Here is a 10,953-nt window from a genome sequence, read left to right on the forward strand (position 1 = left end):
CTCTCTCATCGATGTTTCTAACTATCTCTCTCCCTTCCTCTCTGTACAAAATCAATAAAATATATTTAAAAAAAAACACACACAAAAAAACCCACAACTTTTACAAAGTCCTAAAAAAAAAAAAAAAAAAAAAAAGGAACAGAATTTTAAAATGCAGAAGAACTTTTTTTTCTTTGATAAAAATAATCCAGGAGGCCGGCCCTGATGGCGTGGTGAACTTTACCGCTGGATCTGCAAGTGCAGGCAGGACAGCTTTGCCGCCACCTGGGCGCTTCAGTCCAGGGTCTAAGGCAGCTCCTGACAGTCCTGGTTTCTCCGAACCCTTCCCTGCGACCTCGGTTAGGCATGTTTTCCAGGGCACAGGTGAGGCGGGTTCTGTAGTGGGTGCCCTGAAAGCAGCGACTCAGCATCTACATGTTTCTGCCCTTCTTTTTTTGTCCTGGGAGGAGCGATGGAGTGGATCATGATTAAAGTGTGCGTGGGCCGGAGAACTTCTATGATCTCTACCATAGAAAAGCCTCAGAAAGACAGTACCAGAGAAGGCTGGAAGAAGCATCAGAGACTGAACTTCAGCAGTCAATAAAGTATGAAATTTTTCTAGTTTCAAAAAAAAAAAAAAGTCCATATGTGTATGGTGAGAGATGTTACTTAAGAAGAGATTGTCCTCAGAACGTATGTGGTTGAAGGAGGGTTGGGCTTCTGTTGAAGCATCTGCTGATTTAAGGATCCAGCAAGTGCCAGTAAAGTGCCTCCAACAGAGGGCGCTGCAACATTATGCAGAATACATCACATCGTATGGGTTTAGGGTAACATTAGTTAAAGTAGATTCTAAAGTGTTAACAACTAGAACAGAGGCATTGAGAATCTTAGAGCTGAATAGTATCTACATCCCATTTTACAGTTGAGCAAACTGAGCCTCAAGGAGGAAAAACTACTTGCCCAAAGTCATAGCCACAAGTACCACAACTGTCTTGCAAATAATTATAGTGATCATTCATAGCTTCTTTTATGCAGGCACCATAGGTACTAAGTTATATAAGTACTTTATATGCATTACCTATTTAATTATACTTTTATTTCTTTTTTCCAATTCTGAATCTGAGGCTCAGAGAAATCAATCACTTATGTCACTAATAAATATTCTGGCTGTGCTTATAGCTAATGTGCATTCTGTCTTATAGTTTTGCTGGGGTACCTACGCTTAAAGAATTGATCACCAAATAAAGAAGACAGAAGACAGTCATTAAAAGAGAAAGTTAGGCCGACTGGCATAGCTCAGTGGTTGGGTGTTGACCTATGAACCAAGAAGTCATGATTTGATCCCTGGTCCAGCACATGCCCGGGTTGTGGGCTCCATCCCCAGTGTATGGGGTGTGCAGGAGGTAGCTGACCAGTGATTCTCTCTCATCATTGATGTTTCTATCTTTCTCTCCCTCCCTCTTCCTCTAGGAAATCAATAAAAAAAATTTTAAAAAGAGAAATTTATCTCAGCATCTACTGGTGGATATATGCACATGAGAAACCAGAGATTCAGTGAAGGAAGACTGCCGAAACTAAAGAAAGCAGAAAAGGAAGGTGCCACTGAAATGCTGGAGCTTATGTGACCTGTGAAAATGGGGAGGTTTAGAGATTACAACGAGAAAGCAGAGAGCCCTGCCTACCTCCCTCACCTGGTCTCCTACCAGCTCTTCCTTGCCCAAATGGCTTCAGCCATACAGGCCTTCTTTCCATCCTGAGGCCATGTGAAGCTTTGGGGCTTCCTTAGAGCCTTTGCATTTGCTGTTCTTCTTCTTCTTCTTCTTCTTTTTTTTTAATCTTTATGGTCGAAAGTATCACATATGTCCCCTTCCTCTCACTCCCCCCATCAATCTTGCTGTTCCTTTTGCCTGGATCACTCCCAGGCCTCCACATGGCTATCCCTTTCTCACTCAAGATCTTCCCTAAAAGTGACCCCACAGAGAGGTGTAACTGTGAGGCAGCCCACTGCCTTTCTGCCCCCGCACCCTGCTTTGTTTGTACTGTTGTGTGTGTTACCATGATCTTAGCACAACAGTGACGTTATATCTTCCTCACTATCTGAAATCATCTGGTTTGCTTGTTTATTGCCCACCTTTCCCCCTCTAGAATGTACATTTCATGAGGACAGAAACTTGTTCGTCACAGCAAACCCTACAGCTGTGAATGCCTGGCACATAGTAGGCATGTGAATACTTTTTGTTAAAATTTATTGTTGGGGGGGGGGGAGAGAGAGAGAGAGAGAGAGAGAGAGAGAGAGAGAGAGAGAGAGAATATCAATTTATTATAAAATATCAATTTATTGTTCCGCTTAGTTATGAATTCATTGGTTGATTCTAGTATATAACTTGATCGAAGATCAAACGCTCAAACTTGGCATATCAGGATGATGCTCTAACAAACTGAGCTAGCTAGCCAGGGCCGTAGTTATCGGATAAAAGAATGGCTGAGGGAATGAGTTGAATTTATTGAGGCAGAGAATTCTGGTGCAATAGAGCAGTTCAGGAGGGGAGATAGATATATTTGAAAAGGTTATTAGGGCAAGAGTGAGAAGGGCCTCAAACGGTATGATTAACCCTCCCTCTATGTTCAGTGGGTGGTAGTAGGCAGCCACTGAAGGTTTTGACTTCCTGAAAGCAAGGTTTGTTCACTTAGTTTCCAAGTAGTATGTGAATAGCTTGGGAGGGAAAGCTTGGCAATAGGAAATCAAGTTAGGAGACAAGTGGAAATGCAGCGAAATGGAGAGTGATAAAAAAAATGAAATAAATCACCTGCTTTGGCCACATATCAACTACTACCATAGCTCATCGGGTAGAACTTACCGTGTGCCATTGAGCGGCTCAGAGGCCCAGCAGGAGCGGCCCTGTGGAGTGAGTTCTGAGAGACCTGGAAATGGAATCGATGGACAGAGGTTTCAGCTCAGCCTGATTTTGCAATTATGGTTTGTAGGTAGAAACATGTGAGTAGCTAACCATCAGGTGAGTCACAGGATTGAAGAATTTAAGTCTCAGCCCCAGAAGGGACCAGTCCACATCTTTTTACAGATTAGGAAAGGTGAGGTTAGAGCAGGGAAGTGACTTGTCCTGGGCCCGGAGGCCGGAAGAGCTTCCTCTGTCTTCCAGAATCACTCATCTTTCCTGAGGTTTCTTTGCCTAGAAAATGCAGAGACACAGTCTTCCACACAAGATCAAGTAAATATTGTAGGAGGGCTTTGTGAACTGTGAAATGAGGGGCGCACGTGACATTTCATTATGATGATGATGATGATGATGCCATAACGCCAGCTTGGCTTCAGCTCAGGCCTAGAGTCGTTCTTTCAGCAAGCTTTTATTTACTGCCTACTCATACAGGGGCCTCTTCTGAACGCTGGAGACCTTGCACTGGACATCCCCATCTGCGCTGCGCTTACGTTCTGGTGAAGACTGTGTGTGTGTGTGTGTGTGTGTGTGTGTGTGTGCCCGCGCATACGTGTTCAGTGGCAGCAAGTGCTCTGGAGAAAAGTAAAGTAGACATTGGGGAGTTGCCAGAGGTGGAAGAAGGCCTGGAATTGTCAGAGTGGGCTGTCAAAGAGGGCTTCTCAGAGAAAGCGACCCGGATTCCGAACGGCACCTGGCACTCAAAGCGGGCAGTTAAAATTTAAAAATTATTTTAGAGGGAAATACATTTGTTCTCAGGCAGCACAGCCTCGGGGGAAAGGCTGACTTTGCTAGGGTGTGCGGCGGCGATGACTGTCTGACACTGTGGCCGGGAGTGTAGGCTGCAGAAATGAAACCTTTGTCATCAGCACTCTTAGGCCAACTTTCAGATGCAACTTGCTGCTTCCTTCTCGCAAACCAAACCCAAGCAAAAAACCTCAGGGTTTAGCAGAAATACTTTGCATAAGGATGCGTTCCCCGCATTGTCTTTGAGCAGTTTGGGAAATGGGGCAGAACGTGATGTTGGTTGAGCCCTACTGTGTGCTGAGCTCAGTGCAAAGCTACTACAAACCGTCTCGCATTTTTTTTTTTTTAGAGTTTTTTTTTCTATTTTTTATTTTATTTTAAATCAATCTTTATTGTTCATATTATTACACAGGTTCCTCGTTTCTTCCCCCCTCCACCAGGTTCCCACCCCACCCTCTGCCCCCTCATCCTCATCCATTGGTGCACAGTTTATGTTCAGTCTCTTCCTCCCTCCCTTTCCCCGATAGTAAATCCCTTTTCAGATAGCAAATCTGTTACTTAGCATTTTCTCATATCAATAATACCTCCACATGCCCAATGATACACTTCACACAAAAGACATTTCCAAATAGGACAACCAGCCTCATCCAGGCCCCACCCAAGGCACTCACAGATCAACACCCCAGCACTATACTAACTCAACACATCCAGATATAAGCTTCATCACTTGATTCAGCAGACCCTCAAGTTCCCGCAAAAGTTTCCAGCCATGTCTGAGAGGCAGCCGTGGGGCAGGGGCAGGTGAGGAGCGAGCTGTTCCGGGCCTGGCTGCTCCAGGCCTGGCCTCTGTTGCTCTGGTTCGTTCCACAACCAGCTGCTCCGTGTCTGGTCACTGCCGCTCCTGACCCAGTTGCTCTGGACTTGGCTGTTGCTGCTACAGGCCTGGCCACTCTCGCATTTTCATTTTATCCTCTGGGCAGTCCTACATGGGAGATTTAAAATATATATTTATTTCAGAGAGGAAGAGAAAGTGATAGAAACATCAACAATGAGAATCATTGATCGGCTGCCTCCGGTATGCCCCCTATTGGGGATTGAGCCCACAACTTTGACTGAGATTCATAGGTAGATGCTCAACTATAGCCACACCTTTTATAGGTGAGGAAATTGAGGGTCAGAGTGCCCATGTGACTTGCCCAATTGTCGGCACAGCTGGGAAGTGACAGGCTAGGGATCGGAAGCCAGGTCAGCCTGGCCAAGATCCTTTGTGATATCACCGCCCCTCCTCCAAACTTAGGGTTAGGGTTAGCTCTGGAGGATTTGAAGGCAGCTACCAAAACTCTTCCTAGAGGGAAGCTGGAAATTATATTGGCCAACTCCTTCCTTTACAGATCAGATAAGTTAACAGTACAAATGCCTGCCGACACCTGGTAGGGGTGTGTGCAATGGATATCTATTCCCTGTCTTTGCAGATTAGGAAACAGAGGTTTAGAGAGATGCCCAAGATACTTGCCTGAGGTTTCACAGCAGGTTAGCTGTAAACTCATACTCTCAGCAGCCCCAGGACATTCAGCTCTTTCACTCCCCTCTGAGCCATTTCAGATTCAGAGTCAAAGGCTGTGGAGTCAATGACAAAGAGAAACAGGAAGAGCTGGGGGGCCTACAGAGGGCCCAATGTCCAGTTCACAAGACCCCGTGGGCAGGAGTGAGAAGAAAGTCTGGAAGACCCCCTCCCCTTAGCCCTGTTCCCCACTCCTCCTAGGGAACGGGGGAGGGAGATGCAAGAGCAATCCTTTTGGGTGGCTTCTATTCAGATTTGTAGCCAAGCGGTATGTGTTCAGCCCTCTGGGCACCGGGCACTCAGTCTCAGCCCTCCAGACCCTGGCAGGTTCGTGCGGGACAGGTATGCAAACAGACGCTGGAACCTGCACCTTAAGTGCTACCGCGGGGCTCAGCACCAGATGTGTGGGGCTCAGATACAAAGAGGTTGGGTGGTGCCTTCCAGGCCACTGGAGCTGGCGGGTGCTTCCTGTGATGTCTTCACAGGGTGATGTGTTTGGCAGAAATTCCCTGAAGATATCACCCTTGTGTTTCTCAGAGAGCAAGTTAGCTTTGGGGGCTTCTAATCCAGGGGAGTAGCGGGGGGTTATGGGTCCAATTACAGGGAGCAACCATGAGCCAGTGGGTGACGCTGAAGTCACTGCTGAGATTTGGCTTTGCATAGACATGCACCTGTGGTTACGTTGGATTTGCTTTTCCGAGTGCTTTTCTTCAGGAAGCAGGCTGGTGACGGGCACGGAGGACTGATGTGTGGGCTGGTTGTCTTCGTGCCACATTCACGGGGTGAACCTAAGTAGCAATAATAATGGCAACAGCAAATAGATAATGGACTTCCGTACAGGGGCTGGTGTGTGTGTGTGTGTGTGTGTGTGTGTGTGTGTGTGTGTGCGCGCGCGCGCGCGTGTCTCCCTCCCACTGAGTGCCTGGTTTGAGGGGATAAAGTTGGCAGGGAGGGCTAATCAGGAGGAGGCATAACTCACACATACTCTTCCCAGTACCCAATCAGGTTACTTGATTGTTCACAGATGAGAAGGCAGAGGTTCGGGGAACTTTAAGGTTTCACAGCCAGTGAAGCTTAGAAGTCATGCCTGTCTAGGCTCCATTTCCCCATCTGAACATTGGGGGTGTGTGTGAAGTGGGGACTAATTTCTTCTTCTATTTTCATGAGAAAATGCCATGAGGTGGGAGGAGCAGGGGAAGGGAGGGATGCTGACATTCTTGGTTTCCATGAGTAACTTTTGAAGCTGTCTCTCTTTGTTTGGGAAATTCACCGGGATGGACCTTTATATAAACAAGAGGCAAAGTTCTCCCCCATTGTCCTTGGTGAAGAGGGTGAGGTCACCCCAGTCTCCACACAGATGCAGACTGCAGTGAAAGTTCTTTTTAATGGTGTGAATGGGTGTCTTCTTTAAGGGACCCTTGAGGAATTTGGGGAGAAATCATCTTCCTGGAGAGGGGCATGCCTTCCTGGGAGGTCACTAAGGATCTGATAATGGAGACCTGGAAGGTACGGTGGCCCTTGTGACTCCCCCATCTGAGTCATCAAGTCATTCATTCATTCATTCATTCACTCATTCCTGTGTGTCAGCAGCTTGGCTGGAGTATGGGAATGCACTGGTTAGTTGCCTCCTGAACTTTGGGGAGTTAGAAGAGCAGCAAAGCAGCTACCAAACAGGGCAGCTAAGATCAGAACTGACTGAAAGACTGTGAAGCCCACCTTGGCTCTTGATGCCAAAATGGTGGGAGAATGGGAGGGGCTGGGTCACATTAATATATGCATATTTTTTAAAAAATCAGAATGGTCAAGTGGGTGATATAATTTGCAATTAGAGTCTGGAGTTAGGGAAATGCAACACTTAGGGATGTGTTTGGCTAGTAGCGATTGTCTTTTTAATTTAAATTTAAATACCTTTAGGTGGGGATTACACTCACCCCTCCATAATGGCCCCATCTGATTCACACATTTACATATCTGCCATCTGCTCAGCCCCTGTGGCTAACAGAGTTTTCCACCCGAAAGGTGGAGTCCTCCAGCTTTGAGAATCTATTTATTCAAGTATTTATGAACCAAAGGCAGATTTGCAGAATTGTAGTGTGGTTTTTTAATTTTGAACCCTTCTCCGGTTCTCACTGTAATGGAATGAATAATCATGGTGATCTTTACTGATGATCTTTATTGATGATGATGGTAATTGGTGATTAATCATGTTAAATAAGCTGACATTCATTTCCATCCATTTAACAAATGTTTTTTTGAGAGCTGCCGTGTGTCAGCACTTTTCTAGGGCTAGGGAGTACAGCAGTGAGGAAAGCTGACAAAAATGGAACTTGAATTCTAGTAGGGGTGGTGGGGGAGATAGAAATAGAGAAGATTCCTGATTAAAATACATGGTCTATTAGATGATGATAAGTAGTACTAGGGAGAAAAAGTGGGGAAGAGAATAAGAAGTGTTGGGGAGGTTATGGAAATGAGGTGGCCGCTGAAGGCTTCCTTGAGAAAATGAAATTTAGTAAAGACCTGAATTAAGTGTGGGAGCTGGCCATCTGGGGCAGAAACATTCTAGGAAGAGAAAACGGCACATGCAAAGGCCCTGAGGTGGGACCAGGCCTGGCATGTTAGAGAAGCTCTATCAACATACCATACGAAGTTCCAAGATCTTTCCCTCTGGTGAGGGAGAGATACTGTTCTTGTTCCAATTTACAGATGGGCAGACTGTGGCCAGAGGCTCCAAGGAACTTGCTCTGGGTTACAAAGAGGCAGAGTCAGCCTTCTAACCCGGTCAGTCCCACGCTAGAGTTCCTGCACTAAACTGTGAAGCTACGTTACAGCAATGATGTCATTGGCCTGGGTAAACCCAGGTACAGAAGCTTTATACCTCCAGCTCTAAGCAGAGTTCCCAGCCCTGGAGGGAAACGCTGGGTGTGGCCTTAGGGGAGGGAGTGACTCAGGCCCTGCTGGCTTCCTGCTGAGTCACAGCTGGTGGACCTTGAATGGAGGCAGAGTGGCACTTAGACTGCACCTCCTCACAGCGGCAGGTCCCTGCCTTTTGGAGGAGAAGCCTGGTGACAGGTCTGAACTGCAACATGGTCAGCAGATGAATCCACCTGACTTTCCTAAGAGCTCCTTGTGAAATTGTGGGTGGGCTCCATTTCCTGGTGGGGCCCCAGGGCCAGCCAGCAAGAGGGAACAGCCCCAGAGGTTGACTTTTTGCCCAACCTCACTCTGCACTCTCCAACATGTCCTGGACAGACACATTCTGTTCCTTGTCAGGCTGTCATCTCTAGGGAACTAGTCAAGAATAGCGGTGTGCTTGGCATGCACCTACAAAGGAGAACAAGGAGCAGAGGGCAGCCAAACACATCCCTTTGGACCTCATGGTGCTCGCCCTCTTGATGTGTTCATTCACAAATGGGTAAGTACTGTAATGTGTATACCGAGTTCAGATTTCAAAACAGCGATCAATGGATAAAAACAACTAACATATATTGAGCATTTACTATGTGCCAGGTAGTGTTCTAAGCATTTAACATTAAAAAAAAATAATAAATAAAAATATATATATATTTTAAATATATATATATATATATATATATATGTATCTAATTATATATATATATATTGTAGTTCCTGCACTAAACTGTGAAGCTACGTTACAGCAATGATTTTGTTGATTTCAGAGAGGAAGAGAGAGGGAGAAGGGGATATAGAAACATCGATGATGAGAGAGAATCAGTCGGTGGTCTCCTGCATGCCTCCCTATTGGGGATTGAGTCCACAACCCAGGCATATGCCCTGAATGGGAATCGAACTGTGCTGTCCTAGTTCATAGGTTGATGCTCAACCACTGAGCCACACCGGTTGGCCTTTTACCATGTTTTATCACATTTCGATAACTCTCACAACATCTATGAATCAAGATATTTCCCTTTTTTTAAGGACATGGAGGCTCAGAGAGATCAGAGCAAGACAAGGCCAGAAAGGACAGAGAGCAAAATCAGAGAGTCAGGAAAGTGCAGGCTGGATTAGGGAGCTGTGGGGGGCTGGAGCAATAGGAGGGAAGAGTTATAGTGAGAGCTGAAGCTGGAGAGGACAGTGGTGCCAGGCTGGTAAGCTCATGGTGGTGGGAAACCACTGAAGATTTTTCAGCATGTCTCCCCTTGGGTTGGGGCTTTGTTGCTTTGGTTTAGAGTTACCTTGGAGCCTGAACAGTGGGGATTGAATAAAAACTGAGGGAGGGACTCAGACTCACCGTGGTGAGAAGACCTCTCCCTTGCTCCTTAATCATTAAGAACCTCTGTATTTCTAGAACTTGTGCTCCAGAACATCCTTAGATAAGTGAGTTCCAGGAAATGTCCTGATTGGTGCTGTCACAGTTGTCTGGTCCTCTCCTTTCTGGCCATGCCCACCTCCCCTGATTTACCTCTTCTCCTAGCTTTCACCTCCTTGCTTCCCAAGTCTAATATGTGCACTAGTTGTATCTCTGTTGCTAGCATTTCCACTTCTTTTCCTAACTTCTCCTCCCTGTTCTTATTATGTGATCTGGTGAGATGGTTTTATAACACCTCCTGTGGTAACACCATTCATTACCTACCTAATCTAGTTTCTCTCCTTCCTAGAAGAAACCCCAATTTTGTTCAGGGTAACCATGTGGCCACTCCTGGCAATGGATCATGGTCGTGATACACCTAAGCCAACAACAATCTTGTTTCCCATTTCCCCGTCCTCCCTTGTGGCTAGGGGTATTCCTGGGACCCCCTTTTTGTCAATGAGACCAAAGGGCAAGTTACTCTGGGACTTCTGAGAAAGCTGTGTGGTTTTTTCTTTTCTTTTCTTTTTTTTCTTTTCCCCCAGAAGAGAACAGGCTTAGCTTCCTCCCCTGGCGAGCCCTTCTGCCTGCCCCCAACTTTAACAGTCATGATGGTTAGAGTTCTCTGCAGCTGGAGGGTGGTCAGCAGCCATCATTTGGAGAATGTCTGCCATCTGAGAAGAGAGTGTGATCAAATACAGGGCAGGGAGAGAGAAAAAGAGGAAAGTTGAGGACTTATTTGAATGTTAGGACTCCTGCATGAAACCAGCACACCCTTGAATTCCAAGTTATGTGATTGATACATGCCTTTCCTTTTTTCTTATGCTTGTTTGAGATTGTTTCCATGGTTTGCAACCAAGGAGCTATTTTGATGGCTCCAGTCACACATTATCTACCTGCCAACTGCCAACCTCAGCACCCCCCTCCTCCATGCAGACACTCCCCTCCCTCTATATCCTGTTGGTCAAAAACTGGCCCAAGGGAATGAGGAAGGAGGAATCTCAGGGTGTCATCACATACCAAGACCACTTCAACTCCACAATGTCCTCAGAATGCCCTCGCAACAGCCTTGTTTGAGAAATACTGGGGTTAAGAAATGCGAGTCAAAGAAAAGCAAGAGTCGGAGAAGTGCGGGTGGGGGGAGCAGGGGTCCGTCTGATCTGGGAGGGGCCTTAGAGATTGTGCACTCGTTTGTTCATAGAACACATGTTCTTAGCCATTTCTTCAAATTCTCAGTTGAGATATAATTGACATATAATCTTATGTTCATTTCCGTGTACAACACAGTTCAATATTCGTATGTAAATATTGTGCAATGATCACCACAATACATCTAGTTAATAGCCATCCCCTCACACAGTTACAATTTTTCCCCCCCTTGGAATGAGCACTTTTAAGGCCTACTCTCT

The 10,953-nt window shown here is 46.0% G+C and overlaps 1 pseudogene; it reads left to right on the plus strand.

The window, feature by feature from the left end:
• The first annotated feature begins 227 nt into the window (after positions 1–227).
• Positions 228–744, plus strand: LOC118713061 (annotated as a pseudogene).
• The last annotated feature ends 10,209 nt before the right edge of the window (positions 745–10,953 follow it).

Source organism: Pipistrellus kuhlii, unplaced genomic scaffold, assembly GCF_014108245.1.
Source record: "Pipistrellus kuhlii isolate mPipKuh1 unplaced genomic scaffold, mPipKuh1.p scaffold_m20_p_9, whole genome shotgun sequence".
In the NCBI taxonomy this organism is placed as follows: domain Eukaryota; kingdom Metazoa; phylum Chordata; class Mammalia; order Chiroptera; family Vespertilionidae; genus Pipistrellus; species Pipistrellus kuhlii.